The sequence below is a fragment of the Crocodylus siamensis genome, chromosome 4 (genome assembly GCF_052110815.1).
Source record: "Crocodylus siamensis isolate JL-2025a chromosome 4, ASM5211081v1, whole genome shotgun sequence".
NCBI classification, from domain to species: Eukaryota; Metazoa; Chordata; order Crocodylia; family Crocodylidae; genus Crocodylus; species Crocodylus siamensis.
In genome coordinates, this window is record NC_143398.1 from 156,703,920 (window position 1) to 156,717,669 (window position 13,750).

The 13,750-nt window shown below is 49.2% G+C and overlaps 1 protein-coding gene across 4 annotated transcripts in view; it reads left to right on the forward strand.

The window, feature by feature from the left end:
• Window positions 1–13,750, forward strand: part of JUP (junction plakoglobin) — a 50,570-nt gene that overhangs the window by 18,807 nt on the left and 18,013 nt on the right. The window lies entirely within an intron of this gene.

Below are 13,750 nucleotides of genomic sequence, written 5' to 3' on the forward strand. Positions count from 1 at the left end.
GCCAGTCTCTCGATTTCTTTTGAATTCCTCAACCTAGCTTGCCTATCACTGAAATGATATAAGCTATTGCAGGCCTAACTTCAATGGATGCTGCTGGAATTTTGAAAGGCTCCTTTCTATTTTTTTTTCCCCCTCCTTGCGCTTCTCATCCTTGCAGAGGATCCTTTTCATAACCTTGGCTGCTGTAGGGTTTTGTAGAAAGCTCAGTTTTGCTGCGGCTTCCATCTGAGCTTCATTAGCGTTAAACACAAGAGCATTGCCTTTTTCAGAAGACAAAGGCTCTTTTGACCTTCTTCTGGAAGTTAACCCTGTCCTGTTGTAGGTAATGGAATGGAAAGGTCTCATGGCCCTTACAAAGCACAAGAGATGCCATTCAAATTCTACAACTTGCTTTGATTATTTAGCAGGTGGCGGTGTTATGGACTGGCTTATAAAGGCATTTAGGCACCTAAAGGTGCAAGCAGGAATCTATTATGGATTTTAAAAGTGCCCAGTTCCCATTTATTCTGATTTGGTATTGAATGCTTAAATAGGCTTTCTAGAAATGCCTTGGCCTCCTATCCACATCTTTCAGTGTGTAAATACTATTTAAAAAAATCTGGATCTTTAGGTCCACAGTTCTCTTTATATCTTTCAAAGGGGCGCAAATGCCACCTTGCTTATTGTAGAGGGGACACTAAAGTAGCCCAGGGCTGTCAGGGAAGCCAGGAAAGCAGTGTATTCCTTTACCTTCTAAGTGGTGCTCGCCTAGCACACCAGTGATGTTCTTAACATGCACCTTCAGGGTCAAATTGTGACCACGGTTGTATTAAACTCTCAGAAAAATAAGAACATTGCTCTTGTCACAGGTTGAAAACAATCCTTTCTGTCTTTAATCCTGAGTGCATCAGTGCAGGCAATCTCTCTCATTGCTATAGATTGGGCATGTCTGCATGTACATATTTAACGCAATTCAGTAAGCTCCAGCACAATAAATGCTGGAGTTTTATTGCTCCTGGGCACCATGTTTACACATGTGCCTGGGACCACAGCACATTGAGCCAGGCTGGCAGAGGGCCCAGGGGGTCTCCAGCCTGGGGTTGCTCCAGCCCAGCTCAACTTGCTGCAGAGGTGCTGGCTGGGGCATGAGGGTGTTCCAGGAGTGCATGGCTAGTTGGCTCCAGCACTGAAGCACCCTCATGCTCCAGCCAGCTAGGTCAGCATCTACACATGCACTGTTGCGGAGTTTAAAAAATAAAAAAAACAAAAACCCTCTGCAGCAGGATAATACTTGTATTTACAAGTACTGTCCTGCTGTAGAATTTATTAGTTTACTCCAGCCTAATAACCCTGCATGTGTAGATGCTGAGACATTTACTGTGGCGCTAATTGGTCTACTCCACAGTAAATGTCCTGTGTAGACGCACCCATTTATTGTGAGAATAGCCTTCTAGGATGTGCCAGACTAGGCTGCCATTAAGTGGGGAAATATTGGAAGGGGTTTTATGGACTCCTGCGCTAATCTCTGCCTTGAGTCAGTCAGGCAACATTATGCTGATTAATGCAAAACCTTGAAGGCCACACATGCTGCCACAAGTTGCACGTGAGTGGATGCAGATTCCTCCCATTTCCAAATAAACCCCGCTCTGCTTTGTAACACTGAAACTGGGCTGGGGCCCAGGTCCCTTGGTAAGCAGGCGGCTGATTCTTCTCTCCCCTAGAGTGTTCTTGCAGCATAGAGGTAATTGGACTTGGGTTTCTAGTGCCCTCTGGGAATGGGGGCCTGTAGAGTGCCATGCTGAAGTCCTTCACAAAGTGCTGACCTATTGTGCTGAGGTTTTTGTTCAGAGACTGGCTCACTTGGATTGCCTATGTGTGGGGCTAAGACAAAGCCCTCTTCCCACGTTTGCTTAAAGAAGGTCTCTGCCCTCCGTTCCTCTAGGCAAGGTGCTGGGTGTTCTGCCGCAGACACCAGCAGTTCTCTGTCCTCCTTTATCCGTGCTCTTTGAATCTTAACAAATGTTAGCCAATTCTGTGTGGCTCTGGAGAGGATTGGATATTACTTGCTTTCAGCATAAGTGCCTCCTAATATAGTTCCTCTTCCTCCATTGCATTTGCCGAATTGTCTTAAATGCATCTTTTTCTTCCCAAGAGGCCTAAGTGCAATTGCAATAGCTCACAGGCTTCCAGAAGTTGGGTACATCGCGTTGCATGTTGCTCTGAAATAATATGGCTGTGCCATGGAGGGAAGTACTGCTTTGCTGGCGTCTTGTTCTCTTGCATATGAAAAGGTTGCTGTGCGTAAATATGTACATACAGCCAGGGCTGCTGCTTTGCCTGACCTTCCTTTTCTTCTGCAGGCGGGGGCAGCTTGATTTGGGTTGCTTGTTATGCATAATGGCAAATCAGATCTTGCAGAGTCTAAATATGGGAGCCAGCAGCCCCTTCTTAGCCTCTCCACCACCTGGTCTGTACCATGCACCATGTATTCGGAATTCCTGACCTTTCTGCAGGGGATAAGAATCTGCAATGCATGGTATCTTTCTTTAGTCCAAAAGTTGTTCTGAAGTGCCTTGCTCTTATAGCTAGTCAGCTAATGTTTGGACTCTACCGATGTATAACCCAAGCATGTGGTGGATCTTCATGCTTGTAGTGTTGGCTTCTTTACCCTGCCCAAAGGGGCTGACATATATAAGAATTAAAATGAGTGCGAGTCGGTGCCCTCCTGAGCTTGTTTATCCTCCTTTTAGTGGCACCTCTGAGAGAGCTGTGCAGGCTGCCAGTCTCAAATCCTTTCACCTGGAGCTGCTGGTTCTGGGGTTCAGTGTTTGCCTGTGATGCAAAAGGGGAAGTTTAGCATGCAGCTACACATTTGCTGTGTGCAGGGTTTAATGTCCTGTTGCCCTGCCTGGATATATGCAGCTTCTTGCCATTTGTCCTGCCTGCTTCTCCTCCCAGTTGAATGACACTTGCCTGACAACTGAAAGCTGAGAAGCCCCTAAAGAATAGATATTTTTTTCATGAAACAATATTTATCACTTCCCCGCTGCTTTTCTTGGGTAACTCAGCAGCAAATCGGTTTAAACGAATTCTAATAAAGGTTCTGGCCTGCCCTGCCTGAAAAGGCAGGTTTATCGCAGGAAGCAGAAGCAAAAGGCTAGACTTGGGTGTCTAGCAGCAAAAGAGATGCACATTTATGGGAGACTTCCTTGTCAGACGCTGCCTATGCAAAGATGATGCTGTCTGGAGTCTGATCAAATAACTTGGGAGACAGACGAGTCTTCTAGTCTCTCTTCCTCCATTTGTCACTTCCTCTATTTTGTCGGAGTTCTTGGCTCCAGGAAACCTTTCAGGAAAGGGCTAAACCTTTTTTTTTATAAAATATCTCATCCCCCTGGCCAAGGAGGGGATGGCTATGGCATCTTCTCAGACTTGGTGCTTAGATCTGTCTTTGTATTTGGTGCCCTTAAACTCTGCATAGCTAGTTGTGTTCCCCCGCATGTGAGGAAAGCCAGTTGGCTTGGAGGAAACTGCCTGGTGTGTGTTTACATCTCTGGTGGCAGCTGACTTGTGTGCCAGGGAGTTGAAAGATTCTGTTTGCTAGTATGCACCTTAGAGACCAACTGGTTCAGGTCTTGTCCTGTTAAGGTCATCTTCATTGCTCCCAACTAGACTGCTGTGTGGATCGTCTGCTCAGTCACTTGTTGGTGCTTTGGGGAAGGGGCTTGCAGAAGACCAGAACAATCCAATAGGTCTGTGAGGTCTCCAGATGTTGCTCTGGTGCCTTCCTTGGTTCCTCATCTTATGGCTGCAAACCATATCCCAGTCCCCTCTGGTTGGGTGTCGCCTCATGACATTCCCTCTTTTAAAACAGCCCCGGAGCTCAAGGACTTGATGTATTTCTGTCCTTACTCAGCAGGCTGTCAGGAGCCTGAGCAAGGGTGAGCAGAGTGACCAGACAGCTTCCTTACACTTAAGTATTGCTCAGTCCTACTGTCAAAAGTAGAGCCAATGAGGATTTCTAAACTCGCGGTCTGCGCAAGCATGCCAGTCTCTCACTGAGAATGGGAGGTCTGTGGCAGAGTACTCTTGGCAAGCTTCACTTTCCTGGTCATGCCTGGGGTCTGGTGTTGGCCTCCCCCAATGTGTGTGTGTGTGTGTGTTCTCCCCCTTCCTAAGAACATCCTACTGGAATGCAAAGAGATGTTATGAGCTCATAACCAGCCTATTCCCAATCAGTCTTTGGGACCTTTTGGATAAAGGGGCCCAGTTTGTCCAGCCAGGGCACTGGAGATGGAACTTCAAAGCAAATGGCACCTACCTTACCACTCCACTGGCAGCTGGGCCTCCGAGTTGCCACTGGCCTAACTGTCTGCTCTCATTTTCCCAGCAGCCTGCTCTAAAGCTAGCCAATGTGTGCGTGCAGTCACCAGCCCAGCGACTGGCCAGTGCACAATGCTCCTAAATCATTCCTGAGAAGCCGGTTTCACTTGTGCCGCCCAGGTGCTGTCCATTTTCCCTAGTGGTTCCTCTTAACTCCTTGCCATTCATAGCCACAAATATTTTGAGCATGCCACTGCCTAGCATGTGGTTGTAGTATGGCTGGCAACTTCCTTGGGCTTGCAGGAGCTGAAGAGCTTTGGATACAACCATGGGTACAGCACCAGATCAGCACTGCATGGCATCATGTACATACATCCTTTTATTGAATGAAGCTTCTGCCAGTGGAGCGCTCCCAGGGTGATGGATGAGAGCTGACTGAGTGCTGTGTGCGTTGTTGTCCACTGCTTTGCTTAAAGGAGTGGCGTTTCTAACCTTCAAGCGCTGTAGCAGGCAGTGTCTGGTGCTGCTGCTGTAGCTGCTAATTGAATGGGAGAAATTGAATTCTTTGTACCACACGCTTCTTGGCCTCTTCTCCGTGCAGCCCCAGGAGCATGAGGAAGCAGCCGCCTAGTAAATATGCTGCCTATCTTTCTTGCCCTCTTGCAGTCCCCATAAAATGACTCCACCTAACCCTTCTCTTGTGTGGGAATGCTTTTCTTTTTTTCTTTCAGGTTTGTTACAGGGAAGGAGGATACTGCCCCTTCTGGTCTGTTCCTGGCTTGACTTCCCTGAAGGTCTTGGCAGTATGACCAACCCTAAACATTCAAAAACTGACATCTTTTAATACCTCATCCCTTGGAATCGTTTTGATTTGCTTTTTGGGGTGTATTTTGTAAGCCTTTGGAGAACTCCTTTCAAGTTCTTAAAGTTCTTTTCTACATCCAAGGAGACTAGAAACGTTTTTTATATAAGAAGGCAGAGATCCTGGTGTCTTCAAGTGAGTGTAGGATTTTAAAGGAAGAGAGCCAGATCAGGGGTTCGCAGCCTCGCTAGCTCTACCTCTTGTCACATCTCACTCTGGTCCAGTTGTGTGCTTCCTGGCTTTGCTTTGACTCTTCCCATTTTAATCCTCCTGCTCGCTCTCTATTGGAACTTTATGATCTGTGGCCTTAGAAAGACCTCTCATTTACAGAGCAGGGAACTCAGTCTTTGTTTGCATACTGTTGAGTGACTTTTGTCACGCCATTGGCAACCAAAGGTGAGGGCATGCATCCATGCTGCAGCTCTCTGGGGCTATTATCTTGAGTCTTCTATTGGACATCATAAGGAAATTCTCTGAGGGGTCCTTCAGAAGAAGAGACCATGTAGTTGGTTGCCTGTTCTTGAGTCTCTGGTACCCACCACACTCTGTTTCGAGGCTGAGTGAACCTTTTGGAGACCGTTTGTTCTACAGCAGGTTTGATGTGAAGACTGCATTGTCCCAGTGCTGCCTTGTGACATTAGGAATTCAACCACCCAGAGCATGCCCCTGCTCTCTCCAGTGCCTCAGTGAGGTGAAGAACAAGATCCAGTTTCCCAATACATTCATGCTGCTTGTTCAAAGTACCTGAAGGGTCACTTGGCTACCTTGCTACAGGGCGGCGAGGAGCACTGCGCAGTGGAACTCTTGACCCCCAACTTCTAAGCTTGTGCAGCAGCAGCAGCATGCCCAAAAGAGTAATCCTTTGTGACCTGAGGTCCGTTTCGACTAGCTTTTCCATACCAAAATTGAGATCTTGGAAAGATGGACCTCCATCTAAGCCTTCTGGATGTCTGTGTGTTGAGTTGCAGCATAAGGTCTTCCTGAAATGGCTGCTATTTCCTGAGCCATTAGTCCTGCATAGTTGCACCATGTTTCTGCTGGCTCTCCTGACCTGGAACTGTACTTGTCAAAGACCCATTCAGCTGCCTGATCTATGCTAGTGACCAAAGCTACAAAGAAGCTTCTCCAGGAATGAATGCTTGGACCTGTAGCTAAGGAACTGGCTGGCTATCTGCCTGTGAATGAGGACTACTAGCTGTGTTCAGATGTGGCTTTTGATTCATTTAGGGGTGGGACTCTGGAGGAATCTAGGTCAGGGTAACAACAACAATCGCCACTTATGAGGTTCTTTGTTGGAGTATTTTACTACAGGTACTCATTCATGCAATCAAAAGGCTAAAATCCCATTTCATATCTCCAGCACAGCTCTAAAGTGCACAAAGCCTGCTGCCTCTGTCCCCAGTGAGTTGGGCAGGAAGAGAAGGGTCCATTATCTCTCTTCCCAGGGGACTTGCTTGGTCTTCCTAATACTAATTTCTCACTGAGTAAGCTTGCGGGGAATTCCAGGAAGGCTGCATAGTAAACACCGGAGTAGGATCTAGCAGTATACAGTTTCCCCAGCTGTCTCTCTCTGTCATTCCATCTGTTGTTGCCTTTCAGGGTACTCCTAGCTGAAAGAAGCCAGGAGCTTTTGGGCAGTGGTGACCAGTCTTGGCTCCTGGGTCCTTTACACCCATGCCTCTTTCCCCCTGGAGCTGACTTGTGGCACACTTGACATCCTTGTGTGCTGCCAGAATCCTCTGGCTTCTTAGGGCGTAGCTAGACATAAGAAGTTTATAGCATTTTAGTGGCCTTAATGCTATTAAAAATGGAGTGGACAGATGATGTGCAGTGCTATAAATCTACCCTAAATATACTATATAAGACCCTGGATGAATGAGGGATAACTGAAGCACTTCACAGGGATGCCTTAGTGGGGAGGTAGTTGCATGTCTTGTACCCTCCTGAAGTGGTAAAAATGAAACGGACTCTAAGCACAATTTGATATGCTTCGTTTGGGTTATGCCTGCCCATATCTTTAGCTCTGGGTGCTTTCTCCCCTCATGGGTGTTGAACCATTAGCTATGAAGCTGCTGTGTGGAACAGTCCTGAACCTTATGAATGGGTGGAAGAAGACTGACACTGTTCATCTGGCCTGACTGTTGACAAGGAGCCTGACCATCTGGAAGATGGCTGGCAAATTTGCAGGAGCTTACCTGTACTTGTAAGTGGGTTCTTTGGGGCTGGAGATGCTATGTGACAGGGGCATTGGCAGAGCCTGCTTAGAAATAATCGTATGCTGTGACTTGACTTGTCCTTCTGTTTACAGCCCAAACTTGCCAGATGCAGCTCATTTGAGCTTGTAAAACATCCCTGGTGAGTAGCTTGACTAGCTTTTGATGTGTAAGCTTAAATGATTGCCATCTATGGTGAGGAAAACACTAACGTTGGTTCATGCATTATGCAGAGCCATGTGAGCAGTCAGTGCTCCAGCCTAACCCATGGATGCTTGGAAAATTAAGTGTCTGTCAAACTTCAAATTGCAGAGCAGTGGTTACTGTCCACGTATGCACTTGGTCAATGTATAATCAACCCCTCTTGGCAGCTCAGTGCACTCATTAGGTAATGGAGGCAATCGAAGCAGTGTCCTGCTCTACTCCACCAGTCCCACTTGTACAATGTAGTGCTACCAGGAGCTGACTCTTTGCAAAGCCAGGCTGACCAGTTCCTTCCAGGGATGCCCTTTGCACTGGCCCTTAGGTTTTTTGGGTTTTTTTCTTTTTTTTTTTGGGTGGGGGGGTTGTTTTTTTTCTTCCTTAATTTGAAAATTGCCCCTCTTTAGTCAAGCCTTATTCTCCATGCAAAGTTAATGTGGTGTAGTTGTGACCACACGTTCTTAATCCTGTGGCTGCTGCCAAACCTTGTATCACTCCAGTCTCCAGCTCCCCTCTCTAAGGTCTCAGGTTCCAAGGGCTTGTGTCTTGCTTCCCCATCTCATTAGTAAGGCCCTGGGTTGAGACTCCCAAAGCAGTCAAAGGTGCTTAGATGTCTTCTGTTAATCTTGGCGATAGAGGTGTTTGGCTCCCCTTGACTGCTTTTATGGCCGTCTTTTCTGACCAGTCTTCCTTCTTTTTGGAACACTGACTTCTGGGATTTGGATCTGTGGCCCAAGGTGCAGGTTCTCCTTGTACTAGCATATCTACTTTGGGGTAATGTGGGCTCTAAGGCACTGACACACTTTGCCTTGCTCCCCACCTCATGGGGGTGCAGGTGAAATGCTTTTTATCAGTTCCCAAGCCATAGCGCTTCCCATCACCTCCTTGCCCACTTACTTGCTCATAAGGCTATTTTTGTCTTGCCACACCTTCCCTACCTCAGTCCAAACTCTTGTCTGCAGGTCTAGCTTCAGTTGCCCACAAGACATTAAGTCAGTGAGCTGTGAAATGGAGATGGGTCAAATTACCTTTTTTTTAATGCTCTGTCTACCACTCAACTTCTGATTCCTGACTGCGTGGAAGAGAGCAGGCTTAGGCACTGGATGTATCAGTTCTGCAGCTGGGCCTGCAAAACACTTGAATGCTGCTGGTGCAGCAAGATGGAGTCCCAAGTCCCAATCCCCTGGGTGAGCACAGTAGGCACCCCTTGGTAATGGGCATTGGTTTGAGGGCAAGCCTCCTCTTCTCTGGCCACCTACTGCCTTGGCTTGAACAGCTACCAGCTGCCACCACTCTGCACCGTGCAGCCTTTGCCTGTGTGTGGCATCATGTGGGAGGTCAGTGAGTTGCAAGCTGACTGCGAAGGGAATTTGTTTTTCTCGAACCTTGGCACAGTTTTCAGCCCGATACTTGGTGTTTATGTACCCAGTGGTCTGAGCTAGCTGTATTTACAAATGCTAGTGGTGGGGGAGGGATAGTTCCTGAGTCCTATCAAGATCACTGTGGAGGCAAGCTCCGTGCTTGGCTGAAAAAGCTGGTGAGAAGTCTGGAGACTCTCTCGAGCGCTGAATCATCTGTTGACTCTGGGGTTTTCCTCTGTAAACTTTTGCTCCTTGTTAGCATCTCCCCCTGCCAACTGAATGCTGCCATGGTGGCTGGAGACCACGCAGAATACCCGGACCCGGTGCTGCGCTGTGTATTACTTCAGCATTTATCTGTCATTTGCTCGACACTTCCAGTTGCTGCCTTCCCTTCTCAGGTTCTGCATTTCATACAGCTTATCTGTCTCCACCCCTCCCAGCCTACACTGATTTGCGATGAGGAAATAAACCACTGAGTTGCTTCCATTAGTGGGTCTGTGTGTCTCTTGCTTTTTTGTTTTTTACTGCCTCATAAACATGCACTGTGTGCAAGCCATTCAAGTCACAACTGTATTTAGCATATGGGTTATAACTTCATAGAGCATCACATTTACAGTGTCCAGTTACAGGACAAGGCAGGAAAACAATACACATGCCACTGTTAGGTGTGGCTGGCCTGCTGCAATCTGTTGGATATGTGGGTGTCATTAAACTAGCCCCGCACTTTCCCCGCATGCCACGCCGATCCCCTTCCACCGCCTGACTGGCTGTTCTGCCTCCTGCCCTGTGCTCCTTCCCAATCTGCTGCTCTGCTTTCTGCTCCCTGCCATGTCTGCTACTGTGCTGCCACTCCCCTCCCTGATTTGCCATATGCTGCACACAAAGGCTGCCTCTGCCACTTGTGGCTTGTGCGCCACAGGTTGGCCCCTGCCCCTGTTAAATCTTTCAGAGCACATAGGTGAGGCAGAGAACCTGTGCTTGCAACATCGGGTGGGAGTTTCTGCCTTTAAACAGTGCAGTGGCTAGCTCTGAGTCAGGTGTATCGAATGCAGTCGTCTTTGCTCAGGCAACACTTCGTGTTTCATGTGGCTTCTCTGAGCGCATTCCCACATTGGCTTGTCTGGCATGCTTTTTGCTGCCCTGTGTCTGGGTCTTGCACTGGGCTGTGGGTCTGTGCTGTTCGTTACTGCACAAAGTTCCTTGGGAACAGCCTGCAGCAGCAGGGCTGAGACAAGCTGTGCCAAGCCTGTACAGGTAAAGCTACCATCTGACTGACTAATACCAGAAGAGCTCCTCCCACCACCCCAACCTGGGAGCTGGCTCGCTTGCCGCCTGGTCTATGAAATCAGCATCTGGGGCCTCTGCCCAATGCACTGACTCAGCATGGAGGGGCCAGGTGGCCTGCAGCTATTGCTCTTCTGGCTCTCTCAGGGTCTGGCGAGGGGAAGGGCACCTGAGAAATGCTATTGCCTGGCCAGGAAAGGGGGCAGCTTGCTTCCTGCCTGTTTGAGGAACAAAATGGTGTTGGGCTGCTATATTGATCCAGAAAATCCATAGGCATGGGCTCCTCTCACTCTGAAGCGGAGCCCTCCAGACAGTGCTCTCCTGGTCCAATGAATCAGGGTATTGGAGAGGCCTAATTACCACCTCCGTTCTTTGGCAATGCAGTCACTGCCCCTCCCAGCTTCCCTGGGTCCGGTTTAGAATAGCTACATCTCTTATCGTGTCTGAAACTCTGACTCATTTCTCTTCCCCGCCATTATTCCCACATGTTGTGACTCTGACTGGGGTCACGTGCTGGCGAGGGAAGCAGTGGGGGCCCTGCTGCCAAAGGGCAGTGCAAGGCTTGTGCGGCGCTTGACATAGCCGTAAAAGGCAGGTCTTCCTTGCTGTATGCATCTGCCTGGGTCACCCCCCTCACAGCCAGTGCTGGCTTGAGCACTGTCCTGATATCTCTCCCCTTAAGTGGCCTAGTAGGAGCCTGGGGAGAATGGCTGGAGGGGTGCAGCAGTGGCTTGGTGGTATTGCATTTTTTTTGCCTGCTGTGGTAAAACCCTGGAGATCTGATAAGTCCCTTCGGGCTGAGGGTAGGCAGGGCAGTAGGGGAAGGAGCAGGCTCTGGCCTCTGGTATGAACCCAGTGCAAGGCTGTTTTCTCTTTCCTGGAATGCATCAGCTGCCTGCGGACCCAGGGGCTCCCATGGTCCCCAGGAAGCAGGGTGGGGTTTGAAAACCTTTGTGTGCAAGGACTGGCTCATTATCTTCACATTGATTCCCTGCATTAATAATCCTGATGCCCAGGATGAGCGAGCCCCCCTGTTGTGGGCCAAGCATACGGTACATTAGTGTTGCTGCATGGATGTGGGGAAGTGAGGCACAGTGTCCCTCCCTTACTGTTCCTCCTTCCTTGAGCCCACAGCAGGCAGAACTGTGCTCTTTGTGCTCCTGTTACACAGCCTCTCTGTCCTAGGTCTCCTATGGGCTGGGTTTATGGGGGGAGCATTTGCAAATGGCTGTTAGCAGTGTACTGCTCTAAGCTCAATGGTTGATGCGAGGGTGTCAACAGATTGTGTTGGAGACCTCTGATTTTGATAGCAACAGGTTTGCTGAAATCTAGCAAGCTCCTTGCTGTACTTTCAACTCTTTTGCCTAAGCTCGTTGAATCATGGGGGCTTTTGCTACCCATCTTGCACCACCTGCTATTGCTGGACTGATGCAATACAACACTGGCAAGCTGCACCTTGCCAAGGCAGGGCTTCCACAAAGGCTCTTCTTCTGAGGGCAGCTTCTTTCCTAGAGCTAACAGTGTTGGGGAGGGAGGTGGCACAGGCTTTGTCTAGCTCATTATATCCAGAGCTGGAAGTAAGGATGCTCTGGTTCTGCTAGCCATTCACCTACTGATCTCTAGCTCATGGCTCTAGGTAGAAGATCAAGCCACGGTGGAAGCTTTTCATGTTCAAAGAAGCTTTTGCAAAGCCTTATTGAAGTGTTTGGTGTCAGCAGCAGAGGTGGGAGGTGAGGGATATTAGTATCCAGGTGTGGTTGTGGTAGGGCAGTAGGGATTTAAGAGAAACCTGCCTCCACTGTCAGAAGCCCATGGCCAAATGATGACAGCCCTGGATTGCAGGGACTCCATCACTGATTGCTCCCTGAAAACAAGGCTGCCTGGTCCTATAAATCTGATCTGTTTTTTGGGATTGGATGGTATTTCCCCCATAACCTGAGAGGCATTCAAGGCAGCTGTCGCGATGCCCACTGTCCATGGCAATATCCCTGCTGCGGCTCTGGGATAAGCCAGATGTCACTGCTTCTTGGTGCTCTACCCATGTGCAGCCTGGCAGAGCAGAAATGAATGTTGCCTGGAAGGTGAAACTTGACATATAAATGCACAAGGGAAAGGAGGGCATGTTCTCCATGAGATGGTAGCCTTGGGCAGTCTCTGCATGTACTGTTCTTGGCTGCTTGGTAATGAGGCTTTTGCTGGCCAGCGGCTTCTGTCTGGCTTTGATTTAATGGAACTGCATTGAAGATAAGGGGGAATTTCATCTTAGTCCAAGCTGAGCCCCTGCCTTTGCATCTCAGGAAGAGCCAAGCAAAGACCCACCAGCTTGCCTTGCTGGATCAAGCAGCTGTCCATCTCTAAACTACTAGATTCAGACCCATGAGGGAGAGGGGGAGAACTCTGTAGCCCATTCCCCACCCTCGAGCTCCTGTGGCAGGCACCTGTTCACATTGCTACATAGAGTACCCCCATCCTCACGGATTTTTCCTGGGTGCCTGTGACCAGATGTGTGGTATGCAACTGCCAGGGGAGTCCCTCTGACTAGGATTCCTCTCCCATGGGAACCGTTGCCTTGTCTGTGGGCACGTGGAGGAACCTGTCCAGCAGCCTCCTTGGAGTGTGGGAGGGGGCAGCTTTTGCAAAGGTTCTGGCACCACCCTGAAGTTTTGGGTTTTTTTTCCCCCTGGCATTCCAGCTCGGGGAGTGTCAGTCCTTCTTGCTGCTCCGCTTTGCCATTAACTCTCTTTTGCACCCTTTCGTAGTGCGATGCGGAGGCTGGGCATCAGAACCACAGTCTGCCAGTTCATGATGCATGTGCAGGACCCCCCACCCTGGGGTATGTCCCGGGCAGGGAGGCTGAGAATGAAAGTATCCCTGAGCCCTTCCTATCTCCCAGTCCTAAACCTCTGGCATACTGAGAACCTGGTGCAGCAATGGGGTCCTTCCCCTTTTCCCAGCTGGGTTCGTTATGTTTCTTCCCTACCTCTTAATCTGGGAGCATGGTATCATGACTGGAATCTGGCACGCCCTCGCGAGCCCCTCCTTTAATGGGTGTAGGGCCGTGGCTGGTGTCTCCTCCCCTAGCCGTGCAGCAGGCTGGCTGTGCCACCCTCCCAGCTCTGGAAGGAGACGGGTTCTTCTGAATGGCAGTGAAGAGTGACTGTTCCTGCTCTTCTCCAGTTGCTGGGGGTGCAGCTGATTTTGCTGTGAAGTGCTGAGACTTTACTTAGTGCGTCCTAGGTAAGTGCCCACCCCTGCGGTAGCACTGCCTGCTCTCTGTGCCTGCTCTGGCAGGCGTATGTTGCTGTTTAAAGAGCAAGCCTCTGCCCTAGGTTGGGCACTAGGCAGCAGGGCATCTGTATGAGGAAGTGCAAGGCTGGATCTCTCTTGCTTTTAAGACATTTGGAGGATATCCTAGGAGAGACTGTATGAGGTTCTGTTTTATGCTAAGGACTGAAACCCTTGCAGCTGGTTTCGGTGTTCGTTTCTCTCTGGAAACTGGTCTTAAAAAAGCTCCTCTGTGCTACCCA